Below are 23,647 nucleotides of genomic sequence, written 5' to 3' on the forward strand. Positions count from 1 at the left end.
TCTTCGTTGCTTGTGCGGGGCTTTCTCTAGTTGCGGGGAGCAGGGGAGGCTCTACGTTGCGGTGCGCAGGCTTCTCATTGCAGCGGAGCACGGGCTCTAGGTATGTGGGCTTCAGTAGTTGTGGCACACAAGCTCAGTAGTTGTGGCTCACAGACTCTAGAGTGCAGGCTCAGCAGTTGTGGCGCACGGACTTAGCTGCTCCACAGCATGTGGGATCTTCCCAGACCAGGGCTTGAACCCGTGTCCCCTGCATTGGCAGGTGGATTCTTAACCACTGCGCCACCAGGGAAGCCCTATCCCTCATTTTCAAAAGGAAATGGCGGGCTTCATTCATCACACTTGCCATTTCCTTTATATATATATATAAATTTATCTTATTTCATTTATTTTTGGCTGCGTTGGGTCTTTGCTGCTGTGTGTGGGTTTTTCTCTATTCGCGGCGAGCGGTGGCTACTCCCCACCGCGGTACACAGGCTCCTCACTGCGGTGGCTTCTCCCGTTGCGCAGCACAGGCTCCAGGTGCACAGGCTTCAGTAGTTGTGGCAAGAGAGAACTGAAGAACCTATTTTTTTATTAGCAATTACTGATAATGACATAAACTGTAAAGTGTGCATAACAGTGGTGTACATTGTAGTGTTTGAAATATCGATGCAAGAGGCACAAGCAAGGATCCTTGTGGTTCCTTGGGTATGTGTGTCTAACGAAAAGAAAAAAAGGATTAAGAATCACTTAATCCTACCTTTCACCATCCTTTTCTGATGCACAGCATCCCAAATTATTATAAAATCATTAGATTAAATTTAATTAGCAGGGATAAATGACATACATTCCCTGTTCTAAAACAGCTTACTGTCTAGTAAGGGAGCTAACCAAAGGCTTTTAGGCAAACAATGTTATCTTTCAAAAATGTCACTATCATTAAAAAACAAAAAAGGCAGAAAAAACCTAAGCTAAATTAGATGAGGATAAAAAGGCATGACTAAATTCAATGTATGATCCTTGATTTGACTGTGGATAGCAAAACAAAGCAAAACCAATAAAGGACATCATTGGGACAAAGGCAGAAACTGAATATGGACTATACTAGATAATTAAGTTCCAGTCTATTATTATCAGTCCTTCAATTGTAAATTTTCCTACTTGTTGCATCTTTTTACTAAGGTGCTTTATAAGTTTTGTGTGAGTTCATATTCAGCTTTGGGGGAGTTCTCCACATTTCAGGGGTTAAGGAGCAGTCAGTCCCAAGAGAAGTTTAATGGTCACCTCTGCCAGTGCCCTACAACATTCATCAGTTCCAAACATATTTATACATTAGCTTTCCTGCCCAGGATTTCCGCACAAAATTGTAGTTTCCATTTCTTGTGGCTTTTAACAGCCACAATCCAAAGTTAGGCAGCTTACTTCCATCCTACGTCCTGGACTGGTGGGCAGTTTTACTAGTCTTAATTCATAGACAGGTTTACCCCTTCCCAATTCCCAGCCTTATACAGTTCCAGTTCAAGCCTTTGGTCTCAATTACTACCCCCAGGGGGAAATTAACCCCAAAAGCATAAAAGCTTATGGGTTACCAAAGTTTAACTCCCATTCACCACTGTGACATCTTCGTCTTCATCTCCCAAGTTAAAATAACTGGGATTCAATTTTTCCTATTGTTCTGATACTGCTGACATTCAGGAATTATATAATTTTCATATACTTCATTTAGCCAGTCACTTTACTGAACTGTTACTCTTTCTAATCATCTCGCAGTTTGTTCCTCTTGAGTTTGTTGTCTAGATATAAATCATAGCATTTATAAATAATAAGCTTATACATTCCTTTCCATAACTTATATCTATTGTTTCATATTTTACTGCTTTGAATAAAACATAAATAATCACCATAAAGAACACTGTTTTGTTCTTCTTTTTTCAAGGTGACTCCTCTAGTGCTTTACCATTAAAAACTGTAATAAGACTGCAAAGAGCCAAAATAATCTTATAAAAGTTAGAGTTGGAGGTCTCCCATTTCCACTTATTACAAAGCTACAGTAATCAAAACAGTATGGCACTGGCATGAAGATAGACATACAGACAAAGGATATAGCATGTTCTTAGACTGGAAGAATCAACATTGTCAAAGGAGTAGCAGGAGAGAGTCTTGTCGAAGCAGTTCTGCATCTTGATTGTGGTGGTGGATACAATAAGCTACACAAGTGATAAAATTTCACAGAAGTATATGTACACACACACACACAAATGATGTGCGTATACATGAAACCTGAATGAGTTCTGTGGATTTCACCAATGTCAACTTCCTGATTTTAATATTGTACTATAATTACATGAGGTGCTTACATTGGGACAGAAGGGGTATAACTACTTGCTATAGTTAAGAAATGATAATGGTAAACAGTACTTAGGTAGTGCTTGCTACACGGTCAGGTATTCTATATTAGCACATTTAATCCTCCTAACAACCTGTAATGGGCTCAACTGTGTCTTCCTCAAATTTATATGTTGAAGTCCTAACCCCCAAAACCTCAGAATGTATTTGTAGACAGGGCCTTTGAAGAGGTAACTAAGCTAAAATGTGTCATTAGGGTGGACCCTAATCCAATACGACTGATGTCCTTATACAAAGTGGAAATTAGGACACAGAGGCACCAGACATGCACACACACAGAGGAAAGACCGTATGAGGACACAGCGAGAAGGTGGTCATCTGCAAGCCAAGGAGAGAAAGCCTCAAAAGCAATCAATCCTACTGACATGCTGATCTTGAACTTCCAGCCTCCAGAACTGTGAGAAAATAAATTTCCATTGTTTAAGCCGCCCGGTCTATGTTATGGCAGCCCTAGCAAACTAATGACCACCTTATATGATAGCTATCAGTAGTCTCATTATTAGATGAGGAAACTACAAGAGAAGTTTAGTGAACTCTCCAACATCACACAGCTGGCAAGAAGCAGAGCCAGGATCTAGACCTAAGCTACCTGGCTTCAAAATACGTGCTACTAGCCATTCAGTAGCACTATACTCTAGATATATTAATATAGAGTCATCTCTACATATATTAATACATTTTTTAAGTGAGTGCTACATATATATTTTTTAATAAATTTATTTATTTATTTAGGTTGCATTGGGTCTTCGTTGCTGCACGCGGGCTTTCTCTAGTTGCTGCGAGCAGGGACTACTCTTTGTTGCGGTCCATAGGCTTCCCATTGTGGTGGCTTCTCTTGTTGTGGAGCACGGGCTCTAGAGCGCAGGCTCAGTAGTTGTGGCACACGGGCTTAGTTACTCCACAGCATGTGGGATCCTCCCAGACCAGGGCTTGAATCCGTGTCCCCTGCATTGACAGGCGGATTCTTAACCACTACGCCACCAGGGAAGTCCTATTAATACATTTTTAAAATACTGAACTTGTCCAACATTCTTCGGATAAACTCCCTGAAACAAAATAATTAGCCATTCGCAAGTGTTTTTACTTGAATTTAAACATCTATATATTCATAAATGAAATTAGGTTATACTTTTACTTCCTCATATCTGTCAGGTTTTGCTATCAGAGTTTATTATCCCTATGTTATTATTTAACATGAGAATTATCTACTTCTTGAAAGGTTAGGAGAGATCACCAGTAACCAGGGAGTGAATTTTTTTGCACTGCTTCAAAGGAGCAGGAGGAAGAGGAGGAGGAGGAAATAACTTTAAAATCTTGATTTTTCCTTGGTTATAGGAGTCTATTCTGATTTTACATCTTATTTTTGTCAACATTAATTTCTACTATCTTTGAGTGAAATTGTCTAATTCACTGAGATTTTCATATTAATCACATAACTAACAGCATCCATTTCGTTTTTTCTCTAAGTCCTCAATTTTGTTATATTCCATTTACTTCCTCCATTTTCCTCTTTGTTTTCTAATTTTCCAACTCTAGATTGATTCATTCCTAATCTTCAATCTATTGAAAGTCAGCCTTTAACACAACAGTTTATTTTTTTAAATAAAGATAAAAGAAAAAAAATTTTTTAAACAAAGTTTGATAATAAGTTAAGACTCCTCAGTAAAAGCCCTATTTTCTACGCTAACATTTAAGCTGATTACCCTGTCTCCTGCTAATGATTTTTTTTTAAGTAAAACACCAAATGGACAGTTTAAAAAATAGACAAGAGTCAAGTTTCTCGTTTTAAAAAAAAGCAGGGCTCCCCAAAACAAAACACACTTTTAATATACTTAAATGCACTTTTGGGGGGCTTAAAAATACGTCAGTAACAAGCCTAAAGAAAACCTTGTGGACGAGTTATAAACTTATGAAAACTGAGGTTAAAATACGAATGTTGACAACCAACATTTAGCACATGAATGAAGCCTATATGAACTAAGAAAACCTTGTAGAAGTGGAGGCCAAAGGTTAATCTTTCACTCTTGTAAAAATTTAAATGTCAACATTTGTTTAGTTTCTAAAGTCTTCATTTCCTCCTTGAACTAAATTGGCATCTTAAAAGGGATTGAGAACAGCAGACAAAAGTTAAACTTAAGTATAAAGGAGCACAGTTGACAACAGGGTCAAACTACCTGAGGTAGTTAAAAGATATTCCATTAAAAAAAAAAAAAGATACTCCATTAAAGACTAGACCTAATGGGTTAAAACTAGGGGTCTCTGTACTTTTTTTAGTCATTAGTTAGCACCACCTTTTCACCCCATAGCAGAGTCAAATCAGTGGGGTGATTTTAAATAAATGACTTTGTGTTTTGGCAAGCAAACAAAATATTACAGTATATTGTCAAGAAAATCCTTAACTGATATTAATGATTTTTAGTAGTATTTCAGTCCTAAATAAATGGCAGAATCCTAACCATGTAATTTATTAACATCCATTTCCAGACAAGCAAGTCCAACAGTAAGAATAAGAAATCCTTTGTTTTTTCTCCTGGACAAACCTGCCTATGGAAGTCTATATATTTACTCAAGATCTGGCACATATAACCAACAAGACAGATAATACGACAGACATTGGCAAGAATATGGAGAAAGTTTAACCCTCATATACTGCTGGGGGAGAGGTAAATGGCACAGCCACTTTGAGAAACAGTCTGGCAGTCCCTCAAAGGGTTAAACTAATGACTTAAAAAAAATAGACAGATTCTTAGTTTTATATTATGTTCATCCCTTAATGGACTATCTCTTAACCATAAGACCCAGCAATTCCACTCCTAGGAATACACCCAAGAGAAATGAAAACATATGTGCACACAAAAACATGTACATGGATGTTCATGGCACATTATTCATAATAGCCAAAAACTGGAAACAACCCAAACGTCCACCAACTGAAAGAGTGAATAAACAAAATGAGGTCTATCCATACAATGGAATATTATTTGGCAATAAAAAGAAATGAAGTTCTGATACAGGAACAAACCTTATAAATGTGATGCTAAGTGAAAGAAGCCAATCACAAAGGACCACATATTGTATGATTCCATTTATACTAAATTTTCAGAGCAGGCAAAATCTATCGAGACAAAAAGTAGACTAATGGTTGCCTAGAGCTGAGAGAGAGAGGGATTTTGAGGGTGAAAGCTAAGGGGTAAGGTTTTGTGGTTTTGGTTTTGGTTTTTGAGGTGAGGAAAATGTTCCAAAATTGATTGTGGTAATGGTTTCACATTTCTATAAATACACTTGGAGCCATTGAATTGTATACCATAATTGAGTAAACTGTATGTTGTGTGAATTACATCTTAATAAAACTTAAAAATCAGTGCACTCGGGCTTCCCTGGTGGTGCAGTGGTTAAAATGCGCCTGCCAATGCAGGGGACACGGGTTCGAGCCCTGGTCCGGGAAGATCCCACATGCCACGGAGCAACTAAGCCCGTGCGCCACAACTACTGAGCCTGCGCTCTATAGCCCGCGAGCCACAATTACTGAAGCCCGCACACCTAGAGCCCGTGCTCCGCAACAAGAGAAGCCACCGCAATGAGAAGCCCGCGCATCGCAACGAAGAGTAGCCCTCGCTCGCCGCAACTAGAGAAAGCCTGCGCAGCCAAAAATTTAAAAAAATTAAAAAAATTAAAAATCAGTGCACTCTTGCTCAATACAGGAAGGACTTACAACCATGGGACTGTACTGCTACTGTGGCGGATACAGAAGAGCATCAAACATAATCCTGCCCTCCAGAGCTTCCTGATCATCTATGGAAAGGATCAGGCTACGTTTTCTCCTTCTAATTTTCTAATCCCTTATCTAATATTTCTTTAAGTAAGTGACAAGACACCATTCTACAAATGTGTTTACGGGATGATTATTCAAACAGTGATCCAAACTAGGTCTACATTTAACAACTTCTTTATGGTAGATCTCAAAATCATCTGCTGTGTGAAAAGTAAGTTCAGAACAATAATGATAAGTTCAGAACAATAATAATAACAATAATGTTTGTAAAAGTCACAGAGAAATCAGTACTGTATGTTTTCTATGGGTAAATATGTATGCAAGTGGATAAGTACAGTATTTTAAAAATCTAGGTGGATACATACCAAAGTTTTCTGAACAATTACAGTTCTCATTATTATAAAAGTATGCATGCATTCCTTATACAACTGAAAATTAATCATTTAAAAAAACTAATCCTAAGTGAAAGGAGTATGACTTCAATTCACATAAAAGCAAGTCATATGGACTTTATAGCTTATCATAAAGCTTACAATTTAGCCTTTAACCTTACTCCTTATGCTGAAAAACAAACAAAAAAAACCTCTCCTTTATTGATTAAAAACTACAAATTTAATATTTACAGATAGAAAAGGGAAGCTATGTACAAAATCATGGGGCACATTCACAGTAAAGATAACACAGAAGAAATGGTCATAAGAACAAAAATTAAAAGATCAGCATAATCTTTCATAAGAAAGAAAATCATAATCAGAATTAAAATATCCAAGGGATACATAACCCTAAAGAAAGTTCGATGACCAGTAAGTTTAAGGTTCCTGGTTTTTACTGTTCTGAAGAGATCATTAATTAATCTGTAAGAAACAAACCCACTGCCCTCTCCTACAGGAAACAGTATAACAAAACTAAAACTGCAGGGCTTCCCTGGTGGCATAGTGGTTAAGAATCCACCTGCCAATGCAGGGGACTTGGGTTCGAGCCCTGGTCCGGGAAGATCCCACATGCAGCGAAGCAACTAAGCCCGTGCACCACAACTACTGAGCCTGGGTTCTAGAGCCCGTGCACCACAACTACTGAGTCCACGTGCCACAACTACTGAAGCACCTAGAGCCCATGCTCCACAACAAGAGAAGCCACCACAATGAGAAGCCCGTGCACCACAATGAAGAGCAGCCCCCACTCACCGCAACTAGAGAAAGTCCGAGCGCAGCAACGAAGGCCCAACACAGCCAAAATAAATAAAAGTTTTTCTTTAAAAAAAAAAAAGGAAGATTCAAACTTAGCACTATAAAAATTTATCTCACTTACTCGCATTTCCTGAATGGGCAAGAATGGGATGGCCCAGGGTTGTGACCAATAGAAAAATGAGAATAGCTGGTACCGACAGTTTAAAGTCAGGTAGGTGTGGGACTGAATCACTGAACCACTGAATGAAACTAGGCAAATCACTTAAGCTCTATGAACTCTGGTCTTCTCATCTGTGATAAAAAAAGGAAAAACCACCCACCTTAGGGATATTGCAAGAATTAAATAATACTATATATTGGGGAGGTGGATAAAATACTGTCTGAAATAAAATTGGTGCTCAATGGGAGTACGGGAAGATATGCGTGGGCCATCCTTAACATGAAACTTTAAACAACCAAGCTAACCAGTTTTAAGCACTCTATAAACTGTCAGGCATATATTACAATAAAATAGTTTGCCCGCATAGAGGCCAGATTATTCAACAAGTCACAATATTTAAAATCTAACTAAAAGGTAATGGCTTTGAACCACTGATCTAAATAAAAAATGCTAAACCAAGGCTGGGAACGCAGCACCCTCAATCTATTTCTCCCTGCAATCTCCACTAGATTATAAACTCCATGAGTGAAGGGATAATCTTCTACTCACTACTATATACTATGTCCCTAGCACAGTATCTATTACATAACAGGTATTTAACAAAGGTGTGCTCATAAACAAACGATGTTCTTTAATTGTTTGTACCTCAATGTCCTCATTAATGAAGTGGGAATACAAAGAAACTTCTATTACAAGGAACTCTTAAGAAATATTCTCACCCTTCTGTTCTTGGGGAATGTTTTTATATTTACACTATTTGATGCTATTGTAAATTGTATTGCTTTTCAAATTTCAATTGCCAATTGTACATTGCAAGTTTACATAAATACAATTGATGTATTTCAGAAATTGAACTTGTAGCCTAGCTAAACTTAAATTCTAGTAGCTTTTTTTTACACCAATTACTCAGAACTTTCTACATGCATAATCATGTCATCTGTTGGGCTGGCCAAAAAGTTCGTTCGACTTTTTCCCTAAGATGGCTCTAGTGGCACTTAGTTGTCTTTAACTTCATTCGAAACAATTTTGTTAGACTGTATTGTGACAGCTGTCATATCAGTGTGCATTTTAAAAAAACATCAAAATTGGTGAATTTTTGTGCAGCCATTTTAATATTGAAGATGGAAGGAAAAAAAGCAACATTTTCAGCATATTATGCTTTATTATTTCAAGAAAGGTAAAAATGCAACTGAAACGCAAAAAACGATTTGTGCAGTGTATGGAGAAGGTGCTGTGACTGATCAAACGTGTCAAAAGTGGTTTGCGAAGTTTTATGCTGGAGATTTCTCGCTGGACGATGCTCCACGGTTGGGTACACCAGTTGAAGTTGATAGCGATCAAATCGAGACATTAATTGAGAACAATCAGCGTTTTACCACGCGGGAGATAGCCGACATACTCAAAATATCCAAATCAAGCACTGAAAATCATTTGCACCAGCCTGGTTATGTTACTCACTTTGATGTTTGGGTTCCACATAAGCTAAGCGAAAAAAACTCTCTTGACTATATTTCTGAATGCAATTCTCTAATTAAACGTAACAAAAAGGTTCCGCTTTTAAAACAAATTGTGACAGGCAATGAAAACTGGATACTGTACAATAATGTGGAACAGAAGATATCGTGGAGCAGGCGAAATGAACCATCACCAACCACACCAAAGACCGGTCTTCATCCAAAGAATGTGATGTTGTGTATATAGTGGGATTGGAAGGGAGTTGTATATGAGCTCCTTCTGGAAAACCAAACGATTAATTCCAACAAGTACTGCTCTCAATTAGACCAAGTGAAAACAGCACTCGACGAAAAGTGTCTGGAATTAGTCAACAGAAAATGCATAATCTTCCATCAGGATAATGCAAGACTATATGTTTCTTTGATGGCCAGGCAAAAACCGTTACAGCTTGGCTGGATGGTTCTGATTCATCCGCCGTATTCACCAGACATTGCACCTTTGGATTTCCATTTATTTCAGTCTTTACAAAATTCTCTTAATGGAAAAAATTTCAATTCCCTGGAAGATTGTAAAATGCACATGGAACAGTTCTTTGCTCAAAAAGAGAAAGTTTTGGGAAGATGGAATTATGAAGTTGCCTGAAAAATGGCAGAAGGTAGTAGAACAAAACAGTGAATACGTTGTTCAACAAAGTTCTTGGTGAAAATGAAAAATGTGTCTTTTATTTTTACTTAAATACCGAAGGAACTTTCTGGCCAAAGCAATATAAGACATCTAAAAAATAAACATAGTTTTACTTTTCCTTCCAATCTATAAGCTTATTCATTTTACTTGCCTTAATGCGTCTGGCTAGGACCTTCAGAACATGCTGAATTGAAGCTGTGAGAACAGATATCCTTGACATGTTCTGGACATTAGGTTGAATGCACTCAATCTTTCACCATTTAAGTATGAGGTTCATTGCAGGTTTTTAATAGACGTCTTTTATCAGATTGAGGAAGTTCCCTTCTATTCCTAACCAGCTGAGAGCTTTTATCACAGATTAGTGCTGAACTCTGTTCAAGTGCTTTTTATGCATCTATTATAAGATCATTTAGCTTTTCACCTTTATTTTATCAATAAGGTAGATTACATTGACTTTTAATGTTCAATCTACCTTGCAATTGGTATTAAACCCAATTGGTCATGATGTGTTATCATACATATAGGATACATAGAGAGCTAGATTCAATTTACTAATATTTTGTTAATGATTTTTGCATATATATTCATGAGGGATACTGAGCTATGGTTCTCTTTTTTCATAATGTCTTTACCTGGTTTGGTATCAAGGTAATGCTGGTCTCATAAGTGTTTTCTGAAATTTGTGAAAAATTTGTTATTTCTTCCTTAAATGTTTGATAGAATTCACCAATAAAGCCATGTGGGCCTGGACTTTTCTTTGTGGAAAGGCTTTTAATTACAAATCCATATAGGGTTATTATAGGGTTATTCAGAGTTGCTTTCTATTTCATTTATTTCAACTCTATTTCTCTCCTACTTAGTTTGCTCTTTTTCTAACTTCTTAAGGGGGAAGCTTGGGTCATTGATTTTAGATGTTTCTTTTGAAACTGTTTCCTTCTAAAGCACTGCTTTAGCTGCATACCACAAATTTTGATAGACTATGTTTCATTTTCACTCAGGTCAAAAGATTTTCTAATTTCCCTTGTGAATTCTTCTTTGATCTAAAGTTTATTTAAAAGTATGTTATTTAACTTGCAAATATTTGGAGATTTTCCAGGTATCTTTTTCTTTTTGATTTCTTATTTAATTTTGTTGTAGTCGGAATACTCTCTATATAGTTTTAATCCTTTTAAGTTTGTTGAAACAAGTTTTATAGCCCAGGATATAGTCCATTTTGGTAAATGTTCCATGTGCGCCTGAAAAGCATGTGGGTATAGTGTTCTATAAATGTCAATTAGGTACAGTTCACTGACAGTATTGTCCAAATCTTTTACATCCTTGCTGATTTTTTTGCCTGCTTGTTCTATCAGTTATTGAGAGAGAATACTGCAATTTCCAACTAAAGCTGTGGATTCGTCTACTGCTCCTTTCAACTGTCAGTTTTTGCTTTGCTCTGTTATTGGATGCATAACATTTACAACTGCTGAGTCTTCTCAACGGATTGATCCTTTTTTCATTATGAAATGCCCTTCATTACCCCTTGTAATATTTTCCTTGTTCTCAAGTCTCCTTTGTCTAATACAACTATAGGCACGCCAATCTTTTTATACTTAGTGTTTATACAGTATCTTTTTCCATCCTTTTAAATACAAAGGTACAGGTTAAAAATAAGGTGGGTTTCTTGTAGACAGCACATAGTTGGATCGCATAACAATGATCTAACCTGACACTCTTAATTGGAGTGCTAGACCATTTACAAATTAATTATCTGTGTTTAAACCTACTATGTTACTTTCTTTTCCTATCTTTTGTTTCTTTTCCTCCTCCCCATCCTTCTTTAGAACTGAGATACATATTTTTTCAAGTATTCCATTTTATCTCCACTAAGAGATCATTAGCTATTATCTCTGTTTTGTTATTTTCTTAGTGGTATGCACATTTAACTTATCATAACCAACCTCCAAATAATCTATGGGAAAAGAATCTAAAAAAAGAGTAGATATATGTATATGTGTAACTGATTCACTTTGCTGTACTCATGAAACACAACATTGAAAATCAACTATACTCCAATAAAAAGAAAAAAATTCATTGTAATCAAAGTTTTGTTAGTAAAAGCAGATTCCCATTATAACAAATGTCACTATAAAAAGTTCTATAAGGATAGCCTATAACAAAAATTTTGTTCTAAATTTCTATTCAGAAATAAATAAAACTTTGGAGAACTAGATAAAATAAGTTATCTACAACAAATAATTCTGTATAACAAACAGCTCCTCAGGTTCTATTCCAGAATATGTAACAATTTTTTAAAAAATTGTCCTAATTGAGTGCTATTAACAGGCAAGACCTTTTAACTTTTGCTCCAGTATCTAGTATGGCATACAGATTCACCTCACTTTTCCCCACATGAAATATTCTAAATCATCCCTAGAAAAATCCCCTTTCAAAACAAGCCACCAAATAATAATATAGCATCAAAAAAGAGAGGGCTTTACATAACACCACCAACTAGCTCTAAATAAATTAAATCTTTTAACTTTCTAATTCATTTTAGATAGCTCCTGTTTTTTTCTCCAGGACTTAACAGAATTGTGACTTTCAATAATATGCATACTGTAATTACAGATTAATTCCAAATTATTCCAAAATATGAAAGCCCTATGGAATGTTATGGTGAGAGTTTATTTGTAATAGTACTTGTATTAGAACTTAATATGGTCCTCATCAAAACCTCAGAATTGGGCTTCCCTGGTGGCACAGTGGTTGGGAGTCCGCCTGCCGATGCAGGGGACGCGGGTTTGTGCCCGGTCCGGGAGGATCCCACATGCCGCAGAGCGGCTGCGCCCGTGAGCCATGGCCGCTAAGCCTGCGCGTGCGGAACGGGAGAGGCCACAACAGTGAGAGGCCCGCGTACCGCAAAAAAAAGAAACAAAACAAAAAACCTCAGAATATGTACTGCTGACACAGAACTCAAACGGGCCTTGGAGATTATCTGGTGTAGAGATTTGTTCCTTAGATCTCTAATAAGTCCTAAAGATAACAGTGGGGGTCCTGAACTATTTTTCACCTACACAGCCTATTTAAAATGATAAACTGACTTGACTTTAGCTAAAATTTCATCAACTCAGTATAGATGAAAGGATTAACTCTATGTAGTAAAACTCACCTCATACTGCTCTAAAGCTCTAATTAATAAAACTGGGGAAATAAGGTATTGCTTAATAAATTCAGTTTAATAGAAAACAGGCCTTTTAAAACATGGCCTCCCAAGGGAGTGAAGGGAAGAATAATAAAAGATTGGGAATTAGATTTAGTCCATTCTCCTACACAATAACTTTCCACACAACATCTCTAATAATTACTTACATGCTTCTGCTCAAATAGTCTGTAAAAGAGAAATACGATTCAAAGCGATATGTTCTAATTTGAAACAACTAACTGCCAGATAGTGGTTTTTAACCCTATTTTTTTTTAAAGATTTAATTTTATTTATTTTTTTATTTTTGGCTGTGTTGGGTCTTTGTTGCTGCACGCGGGCTTTCTCTAGTTGCAGCGAGTGAGGGCTACTCTTCGTTGCAGAGCACGGGCTCTAGGCGCACAGGCTTAGGTAGTTGTGGCGCACGGGCTTCAGTAGTTGTGGCTCGTGGGCTCTAGAGCACAGGCTCAGTAGTTGTGGCGCATGGACTTAGTTGCTCCGTGGCATGTGGGATCTTCCCAGACCAGGGTTCGAACCCGTGTCCCTTGCACTGGCAGGTGGATTCTTAACCACTGTGCCATAGGAAACTCCTTTAACCCTATTCTGAATCACTGAACTTTTTAAGAATGTAGTGAAAACTGTGGACCTGTCCCCCCAGAAAAAGACACAGCCATAAATACACACATACAAATTTTTACCTATCATTTTACAAGGTTCAGGAACACTAGCATCTGTCCACAGACTCCCTTAACTAACTCCCTTAACATACTCAACTATGGGGAAACAAATGTTCTCATTCACTGATGGAGGAATACAGTTATATTCCTCTTCTCTATGGAAAGGAATATGGCTATAACTACCAAAATTACAAATGCTCATATCCTTTGATCCACCAATTCCACTTCTAGGGATTTATCCAGTAAACATGTGTGAAATGACACTGTGTATTACAAAGCTATTCACTATAGCACTGCTTATGTCAATAAAACAGTGTTGTCCATCTAAGTGTCCATCCACAGGAAATTGGTTAAATTATGGTTCAGCTGCACAATGGAATATTAAACAGCCTTGGGGAAAAAAAGCCAAGGAAGCTCTGTGTGTACTAATATAAAACAATTTCTATTATTCTAATATAAAAAATATTTTAAACACGAAAAGGAAAATACACAATAATATTGTATGTAACATACTTGTCTTTGTATTTTTAAAAAACGGAGGGGTGAATATACATATGTATTTGCACACGCACACACATATATAATGTATACATTGTCATGTATGATATATATGATATATACACACACAAATAAAATACAAGAAACTGCTAATAGTTGTCTCCAGGGAAGGGAACCAGACGGACATAGGAAAAGCGTAGCAGGGACTTCCCTGGCAGTCAAGTGGTCAAGACTCCATGCTCTCAATGCAGGGGGCACAGGTTCGATCCCTGGTAGGGGAACTAAGATCCCACATGCCGCATGGTGTGGCCAAAAAAAAAAAAAAAAGGAAAAGCATAGCAGAGATGTTTCATTGTGTATCTTTGAGATCTTCTGCATTTGGTACTATGTAAATATATCACCTAATCAAAATTAATTCTTAAAAAAAAACTCTGCCTAGACCCTAAGCAGTTTTGCTAAGCTTTAAAACCAAGCTATTCTAAAAAAAAAAAAAAAAAAAAAACACCAAGCTATTCTAGGGGACTTCCCTGGTGGTCCAGTGGCTAAGACTCCACACTCCCAATGCAGGGGGCCCGGGTTCGATCCCTGGTCAGGGAACTAGATCCCACATGCCACAACTAAGAGTTCTCGCACTGCAACTAAAGATCCCGCACGCGGCAGCGAAGACCCCATGTGCTGCAACTAAGACCAGGTGCAGGCAAATAAATACATAAACATTAAAAAAAATAAAACCAAGCTATTCTACACTATCATTCTGTGACTTATTCATAATAATATTTTATCAGAATTTTCCTTAGGTTGTTTAGCTATAGTGATCTTACTGTGAAACAAAAAGTCTCATCCTTCCACAATCTGACCCCCAAGCAAATTAATTACTACGCTCTCTCCTTTTAGGCTCATAATAACTTCACATCTCCATATTGTTTTTAACGGAGGGGAGTGAATATACATATGTACTTGTGCTCCCTTCTTTTAGGTTCGTAATACCTTCACATCTCCATATCCACCATCAGCTGTGTGCCATAGACATATGGGTCCATGCCTGCCTGATTATAAGTGCCTCAAGAGTATGCAGTGCACCTGGTTGATTTTTTTTAATCCTCTGTAACACCTATACATAGTACAAACTCAGTAAGAGTTAGCTGAACTCAACTGCTGAAAAATTTGGGCACTAAAATTTCAATATAGCTATTATATTTCTTCTCCTTCATCTCATCCAGATTATCACACAGCAGGTCAAACGGCTTTTCATTAGAAGCTGATGGAATATTTTGTGCCTTGATTCTAGCTAGTCAATTGTTAATATAATGGAGATTGGACAAGTTACTTTTGGCTTGATGCTAGTAGCTTCTGCCAAATTTGAACATTAAATCTGCCTGCTGAAGTTAGTTAATATAACAGAATATATCCTGAACTACAGGCACCATCTCCTGAGATTAACCGGCCCTTCAGATTACATTTTAATTCCACAATTAATCCTTAGTATTCCTCTGGAGACAGACAAAACAGAAATTAAATCAACATGAACCCTGGCAGCAGACTATGTGATAAAAGTCACATACTTACTCTTTATAAAAGCAAAGTTATCAGTCACGCGGGTCACATCTATTACAATAGATACCATCACCTTGTTATCTTTATGTAGGCAACATTAACAGTCTTCACAGGACTTAATACTTGAGGTAATACTGGTTAAAATAAAATTCTAGGGATTCCCTGGTGGCGCAGTGGTTGAGAGTCCACCTGCTGATGCAGGGGACACGGGTTCGTGCCCCAGTCCGGGAAGATTCCACATGCCACGGAGCAGCTGGGCTCGTGAGCCATGGCCGCTGAGCCTGTGCGTCCGGAGCCTGTGCTCTGCAACGGGAGAGGCCGCAACAGTGAGAGGCCTGCGTACCGCAAAAAAAAAAAAAAAAAAAAAAAAAAAATTCTAGTACAGCAGATTTGGATAGCCACTTACTGTTATCATTTTAAAACTAAACTATGCTTTGGTTAAAATAAAAGGCGTTGAGGGCTTCCCTGGTGGCACAGTGGTTGAGAGTCCGCCTGCCGATGCAGGGGACGCGGGTTCGTGCCCCGGTCCGGGAAGATCCCACATGCCGCGGAGCGGCTGGGCCCGTGAGCCATGGCCGCTGAGCCTGCGCGTCTGGGGCCTGTGCTCCGCAACGGGAGAGGCCGCAACAGTGAGAGGCCCGCGTACCGCAAAAAATAAAAATAAAAAAAATTAAAAAAAATAAAAGGCGTTGAAATAGACATTTCCCCAAAGACATACGTGAAAAGGTGCTCAACAATGCTATGTAACTCACCAAGTTACTTACTTTGTCAACATCCTGGGCCAATAATACCGTTTGCAAAAATAACTGCCATTTGAGTAGTATTACTAGTTGTGCAGATGCTAACAAAATTTTCAAGACTTCTAGGGCTTTTGCTAAATGTGGACTAAAAGAAAAACAATCACCATTTTCTGACTGCGCTTTGTCAACGATACGGGATGAGAGGAGGTCAAGCTTCAACAAAAGAGTGAGTTTAATAAAATCCAATCATCCCACTTCTGCATACACACCCAAAATAACTGAAAGCAGGGACTCGAACAGATACCTGTACACTCATGTTCATAGTAGCATTACTCACAGTAGCCAAAACACAGAAGCAACCCAAGTGACCACTGACAGATACATGGATAAATAAAATGTGGTACATATAATATTATTCAGCCTTGAAAAGAAAGGAAATTCCGACACATGCTACAACACGGATGAACCTTGAGAATATTATGCTAAGCAAAATAAGCCAGTCACAAAGAGACAAACACCGTATGAGTCCACTTATATGACATTTCTAGAGTAGTCAAATTCATGGAAACAAAGTAGAATGGTGGTTGCCAGGGACTAAGGGGAGGCATAAACGTGGATTTATTGTTTAATGAGTACAGTTTCATTTTTGCAAGATGAAAAAGTTCTTGAGAGGGACGGTGGTGATGGTTGTACAACAAAGTGAATGCACTGTACACTCAAAAATGCTTAGAATGGGGCTTCCCTGGTGGTGCAGTGGTTGAGAGTCCGCCTGCCAATGCAGGGGACACGGGTTCGTGCCCCGGTCCGGGGGGATGCCGCATGCCGCGGAGTGGTTGGGCCCGTGAGCCATGGCCGCTGGGCCTGCGCGCCCGGAGCCTATGCTCCGCAACGGGAGAGGCCACAACAGTGAGAGGCCCGCGTACCGAAAAATAAATAAATAAATAAATAAATAATAAAATATGGCACAAATAAACTTACCTACGAAAAAGAAACAGACTCACATACATAGAGAACAGACTTGTGGCTGCCAAGGGGGAGGGGAGGCAGGGGACGGTTGGCCTGGGAGTCTGGGATTAAAAGATGCAAACTATTATATATAGAATGGATAAAGAAGGTCTTATTGTATAGCATAGGCAACTATATTCAATATCCTGTAATAAACCATGATGGAAAAGAATATGAAAAAGAATATACAGATAGATAGATAACTGAATCACTTTGCTGTACAAAAGAGACTAACACAACATCGTAAATCAACTATACTTCAGTTTAAAAAAAAAAAGAGTGAAGTTTGATGACCAACCTCTTTCTTTATCTCTCTCATCTAGTTAGAATTAGGAAACAGACATCACCCATTTTTAAAGAATACTTTTAGAAAAACACTCCACCTCTATCTTCCTTGCCACTGTCTCACAGTATACTTAACGGGCAGAACAAAGTGCTTTTCTTGTTCCTTTGGTATTTGCAATCCAAATTCCCAGAAGTCTATATACACATAATGAAAGGGTTAATAAGGAAAGGATTTTGGCAAGATTTTTTTCTAGCCTTTGTTCCTGAGGGTTTTGTATTTTAACGCCACTACTCGTTCTTTGATAGGATTAATGTCTAAATGGAATTTTTTAGTTTTGCTTTCCCCTTTCTCAAATATGGCTCCCTCTTTTGGTGCAGATCATCAAAAATAATTTTCTTAAACTGGAAGTACCCAGAATTGAACTGACTTCCAAGTCATACAGTTAATTAACTTCTTAGAAGGTACCAGAACCAAAGCTAGATTATTCCTATTCCAGTACACTTTGCAGTATATGCAGTTAAAAGGGGGGAGAGGGAGGTTAAGTTAAAAGAGTAAGATATGACTAAAACGAAATTCCATTCTTAGCTCTGTATTCCAAATTGCACAGGAAATTACCAATTAGGTTTCTAAAATTATCAAAAACTGAACCAGGGACTTCCCTGGCGGTCCAGCAGTTAAGACTCCCTGCTTCCACTGCAGGGGGGAAGGGTTCGATCCCTGGTTGGGGAACTAAGATCCCACATGCCGCACGGTGCAGCCAAAAAGTAAAAAAACAAACAAAAAAACAAAATTCTCTTACTGTGAGCATTTGACTGTGAACATTCCTCAGCACAAGGTATATCTGTGAGGGGAATGATACTGCTTGTATCTGATGGCTAATACAGTATAACTATGTTCTATTGTTAAACAGTAAAGATAAGATTCTACAAAACTAGTGTATGAAAAGTGGGAAGAAAGCAAAGAGCCTGACTTAGTCGTGAGAACCTTGGAAAACAGGCAAAACTAATCAACGAAATGAGAAGAAGAGCTTTTACTAGTACTCCAGATCCTTCAGACTGCTCTAACCTGCAAAGGAGTGTTCCTTGGGTAGAAAGCAAGAGCAGTCCAAATTATGAAACAAGATTCCCCAAGAAAGCCTCTAAGGGCAAAAAAAGCTGACCAGCGGGCAAGGAGGTGCTAGGACAAATGACCCTACAACAGAAACTTTGCGGCGCCACACTAACTCAAAGCCTAGCCTCAAATGAACCAAAAAGAACAGAGAGATGGGAAGGGCAATCCTTCTGCAGGGCAAAGTCATCAAATACTCCAGGAATGATTTTTTTTTTTTTTAAATATGACTAAAGTCTAAACAAGGTAAATTTGGGACTAGAAAAAGCCAAGTCTCTTTCTGGATTAGGGAAAAAGGGAAACTGGACTGTAAAACGTCAAAAAGAACAGCCTAAGAAGTGTTTAAACATGGCTAACATACTAGGAAGCAGATTCTAAACTAATCCATCCCATTACACACAGTAGTAGTTAGGACCAAGTGAAACCTACCATCAAGAGGGACCTAGCAAAAAAAAAAAACAAAAAACATTGCAACAGATCTTGTTTAAAACTATTTATTAGAAACATTTTTAGGATGTAACTTTATAAACATTAGCACTGAAAACAAAAGAGGTACCTAGCAATTTGAGACCCAGACAAGGTAAAGAGGAAGAACAAGACTAACCAAGCCAAACCATCTCTAGACTCAAGTTTGAAATAAGAAATCATTGATAGGACTTCCCTGATGGCACAGTGGTTAAGAATCCGCCTGCCAATGCAGGGGACACGGGTTCAATCCCTGGTCCGGGAAGATCCCCCATGATGCGGAGCAACTAAGCCCGTGTACCACAACTACTGAGCCTGCGCTCTAGAGCCTGTGAGCCACAACTACTGAGCCTGTGTGCCACAACTACTGAAACCCACATGCCTAGAGCCCGTGCTCTGCAACAAGAGAAGCCACCGCAATGAGAAGCCCGCACACCACAACCAAGAGTAGCCCCTGCTCGCGGCAAGTAGAGAGAAAGCCCACAGCAACGAAGACCCAGCGCAGCCAAAAATAAATGAATAAATTTAAAGATAAATAAAGTAAAAAATAAAGCCTTAAAAGCATTCAGAAAACGTTAAAAAAAATCATTGATAATACAACCTTACTTGCTTTCTTTCTCCTTGCCTTAAAAAAAAATTTAAGAAATACTTCAATTTAATCTTTAACTAAAAGTAAACAGAAAATAAGAAGTAACATAAATGACTAACAGCCAGGTGTAATGACAATACTGACCACATATAGGAAGGAAGAAAGCAGATGAAAGGTGAAAATCACAAGGAGGAAAACTAGATATGGATATGGATTCTCCAACCACTGTGGCACAAGAGTTCATGTACACTTTGTTAAGTGTCAACCAAATTTATATTACTGACTGTGAAAAAGAGAAATAAGGTATTACTGCACCAAAATCCGTAAGACAAGAATTCAGAAAGGTAAGATCAGCACTCAAAAAACAGTATTTCTATTTGAGGACATTTGCTGATTTAATTCTAAAGAAAAAGCTTTGAAACTGAGCTAGCTGTACTTTTGGAGGCCTGAGTGTGTGGAGAAAGAAGAAAGTCAAAGCCCAGGACCTGCCCAATGAGGGTATTCTGGGAAATCTACCCTATACTTTAAACAAAGAGCACAGGGCTACCCTTTCAGGGTAACAGCCACCTAGGAATACACCAGCCCTCATGAAAACTCAATGGATAGAATTATGGAGATTAGACAAATTTAAAGAGAAAATAAAGAAGTGGAGGTATCAGAAGAAATACAAAAGTGCAAGGAAATTTCAGAACAACCTACTCAGAATTCAGCCCTGGGAAATAAAGACCAGCAATCCAGAAGATAGGGTAAGAGGCAGAGAAAATACAGTAAGAAGGTCTAACATATGTTTAAATGGAATGCAAGAAAGAGAAGACAGAGTGGAAGGCAGAGGCAATATATGAAGAGACAACGGCTGAGAATATTCTAGAACTGATGAAAACCAGCAACCCACAGATTTAAGAAATCCAATAAATTCCAAGCAGAATAAATCAAAATAATCCAACCATTCATAAAAATCTGCATACAGATGTTTATAGCAGCTTTATTCATAACTGCTAAAATTTGGAAGCAACCAAGACATTCTTTAGTAGGTGAATGGACAGATAAATAAACTGTGGTACATCCAGACAATGAAATACTATTCAGTGCTTTAAAAAAAAATTTTTTTAAAAAGAGGTAACAACCCATGACAAGACACAGAGAAAACTTAAATGAGTATTACTAAGTAAAAGAAGCCAATCTGAAAAGGCTACATACGGTATGATTCCAACTACATGACATGCCAGAAAAGACAAAACTATGGAGACAGTAAGAAGATCAGTAGTTGCCTAGGGTTAGGGGAGGGAGGGATGAACAGCTGGAGCACAGAGGATTTTAGGGCAGTAAAACTACTCTGTATGATAGTATAACAAATATATATCATTGTACATTTGACCAAACCCACAGAATGTACAACACCAAGAGTGAACCCTAATGTACACTATGGACTTTGGGTGATAATATGTCAATATAGGTTCATCAGTTGTAACAAATGTGCAGGGCCAGGAGGTATCTGGGAAATCTCTGTACCTTCCACTCAATTTTGCTGTGAGCCTAAAACTGCTCTAAAAACTAAAATCTATTTAAGTGTATTCTCAGGTTCCCCAAAAATATTCAGATGTAAATAAAGCTCAGGAAAATAATAAAGAAAAAAAGTAATCCAATCTAGACATATCTCTCATCCCTACATTATAGTGCAGAAGATCAAAGTCAAAGAGAAAAGCTCAAAAATGGACAAAGAAAAGAGAGATTACCTTCAACAGAATGGCAGTGAGACTAAAAATAAAAAGAGTATAATGGAAGTCAGTGGACAATAGTAAACAATGTACTGAAAGAAAATAACAACCAACTTAGAACTTTAAACCTAGCAAAAATACCACCATTCAAGAATAAAACCAAAAACAGACATTTTAAAGCAGACAAAATGGAAAGACAATCACTGGTAGACCCACACTAGAGAAATTCCAAAGGATATATTTCAGGCAAAAGAAAAAATATTCCAGATAGAAGAGCAGAGATGTGAAAAGGAATGAATGACAAAGAAAGTGGTAAACACATAGGTGAACATGTAGGTTAGGCAAAAAGAACGTAACTATAAAACAGATGCAATAATAATCTGTGGACTCTTAAAAATATATATACAAATGGTGAATACATGACTTTTCTTCATGTATCAAAAGCCATAGAACTCTACAACACGAAGAGTAAATCCTAATGTTAAACTATGGACTTTCATTAATAATAATGTATCAATACTGGTTTATCAACTGTAACAAGTCTACCACACTTACGCAATATGTTAATAATAGGGGAAACTGGAGGGATGGGATGGTAGTATATGACAGCTCTCTGTACTAACTGCTCAATTTTCTATAAATATAAAACTGCTCTAAAAGCCTACTAGTTAAATATATATACATATACAATTAAATACAGAACAATAGCATGTGAGGTGGGAGAGGAATAATGGAGTTAATGTTCAAGGCCCTTATACTGACAAAAAGGAGGGCAAAGGTATTGATTTAACATTAATCTTTAATAAACTGAGGATACATATTGTAATTTCTGTGGTAACCAATAAAAGAGTGCATAACTTTCAAACTAGAAGGTGGAAAAATGGAATATTAAAAATAAATAATAATATAACTGACAAAAATTTGAAGGTGGGGGAAATAGTAGGAGAATGTTTGTCTTTCATAGCAGACAATTACTCAATAAATTACAAAAAAATTTCAAAAGAAGGTAAAAGAAGCATAAGAAAGATTTTAAAAGAAACATAAGGAAGATTTAAGCCAAAATATACGTCATTGCTTTAAATACAATCTTAGACAAGAGTTTGGAGCTAGATTAAAAGAAGAAACATGGGGGCTTCCCTGGTGGCGCAGTGGTTGACAGTCTGCCTGCCGATGCAGGGGATGCGGGTTCGTGCCCCGGTCCGGGAAGATCCCACATGCCGCGGAGCGGCTGGGCCCGTGAGCCATGGCCGCTGAGCCAGCGCGTCCGGAGCCTGTGCTCCGCAACGGGAGAGGCCACAACAGTGAGAGGCCCGCGTACCGCAAAAAAAAAAAAAAAAGAAGAAACTTGCCTATATGGGTGACAATTAACTCTATTTTCATCTTCTCAATACTCTTTTCCAATTCAACAAAGATTTATTCAGTGTATACAATGTGCTGAGCACTTGAATAGTCAGAAATAAAGGTATCACCCATGTTCTCAAGGAGACTAATGGGGAAAACAAATGTGTTATAATAAAAGTAGGTTATCAGGTGTTAATAAGATAATGCAACTAGATGGTGCAGCTATCTGGAAAAGCTATACAGAAGGGATATCCGGATTATGCTTTGAAAAGTAAACTGAAAGTTCATTTGACAAATAAAAAGGAAAGGTACAGGAGACATCACAACCCTGTTTACTAACATGACAGGTTAGAATATCAGTCATGGTCTGAGGTAGCAGCGACCAGCATTGGAGGAGTAGATGATCCATGAAGTTAAAAAGTTTGGATAGGGAGTTTTAACTCTACCCAGTAGACAATGTGGAGCCTTTAAAGCAAGGGAGTAAAACAATAATATTGGTATTTTTAGAAATATAACTGGTGGCAGGTTACAAAAAGATGAATGGGATAGGAGAAACTAGCTATTACAGTTATGAATGAGGAAGGTCTGGATTAAGGCAGTAGCAGTGGCGCAGACAAATACTAGAGAAAGAAGAGAAATGAGTTGATACTTGACTACATGTGAAATGAGGGTAGAATTGAAGGAATACTAAAGTACAGATGGTCCCCGACTTATAATTGTTCCACTTAATGATTTTTCAACCTTATGATGGTGCAAAAATGATATACATTCAGTTAAAACCATACTCCAAACTTTGAATTGTGATCTTTTCCCGGGCTAGTAATACGTGACACAACACTCTCTCACGAC

At 37.8% G+C, this 23,647-nt stretch overlaps 1 protein-coding gene across 4 annotated transcripts in view; it reads right to left on the bottom strand.

Annotated features, from left to right (window-relative positions):
- TLK2 (tousled like kinase 2) overlaps positions 1-23,647 on the bottom strand; it is a 103,118-nt gene that overhangs the window by 72,166 nt on the left and 7,305 nt on the right. The window lies entirely within an intron of this gene.

This window comes from Delphinus delphis, chromosome 19 (assembly GCF_949987515.2).
Source record: "Delphinus delphis chromosome 19, mDelDel1.2, whole genome shotgun sequence".
Lineage (NCBI taxonomy): Eukaryota > Metazoa > Chordata > Mammalia > Artiodactyla > Delphinidae > Delphinus > Delphinus delphis.